The following is a 1,119-nucleotide window of genomic DNA, read 5'->3' as shown; positions in this document are numbered from 1 at the left end:
AACAAATAAAAACTATGGCTTGTGAAAGACAAGACAATGGCGTTAATTCACATTTTAAGGGTATCTTGGGATGAATAAATCATATCTTTATCTCACTAATTGGCAGCTCCACGGCTGCTCAGCTCGGGCTGACTCGAACCGCTGTTGTTCAGAGCTCAAACTCTTGAGCGAGCTCTTAACCAACTGAGCCACTCAGCCGGCCCTCCTCAATGCAATTCTTATCAAGATTCCAATGGCACTTCTTACAGAAATAGAAAAAAAAAATCCCAAAACTTGTATGGAACCACAAAAGATCCCAAATAGCCTAAGCAATTCTGAGAAAGAAGAACAAAGCTTGAGGCATCACACTTCCTGATTTCAAACTACATAACAAGGCGATAGTAATCAAAATAGTATGGTACTGGAATAAAAAGAGACACATACACCGAAGGACCAGAATTAAGAGCCCAGAAATAAACCCTTGCAAATACAGTCAACTGATATTTTACAAGGGAACTAAGTATACTAAATGGAAGATAGTCTCTTCAACAAATTGTGCTGGGAAAATTGTATTTCACATGTAAAATAATGAAACTGGATCCTTATCTTAAACCACTTATAAAAATTAACTCAAAATGGATTTAAAATTTAAACTTAAGACCTGAAATCATAACTCTCCTATGAGAAAATATAGGGGGAAAGCTCATTGATATTGACCTTAGCAATGATTTTTGGATATCAAAAAAAGCACAAATGATAAAGCAAAAACAAACAAGTAGGTCTACATCAAACTAAAAAGCTTCTGCACAGCAAAAGAAACAATTAACAAAATAATAGGCGATGTACAGAAAGGGGGAAAATACTTGCAAATCATATATCTGATGGGTTAATATCCAAAATATATAAAGAACTCTTAAAACTAAACAGCAAAACAAATAAAAAATTTGATTAAAAAAATGGACAAAGGACCTGAATAGACATTTTCCAAACACGTGTAAATGTCCAACAGGTACATGAAAAGGTGTTTAACATCACTAATCATCAGAGAAAAACAATCCAAACCACAATGAAATATCACTTCACACCTGTTAGAATGGCTATTGAGAGAGAGAGAGAGAGAGAGAGAGAGAGAGAGAGAGA

This window comes from Hipposideros armiger, unplaced genomic scaffold (genome assembly GCF_001890085.2).
Source record: "Hipposideros armiger isolate ML-2016 unplaced genomic scaffold, ASM189008v1 scaffold_50, whole genome shotgun sequence".
In the NCBI taxonomy this organism is placed as follows: domain Eukaryota; kingdom Metazoa; phylum Chordata; class Mammalia; order Chiroptera; family Hipposideridae; genus Hipposideros; species Hipposideros armiger.
The sequence above is the reverse complement of the archived record's forward strand: the minus strand, read 5'-3'. Positions refer to the sequence as shown.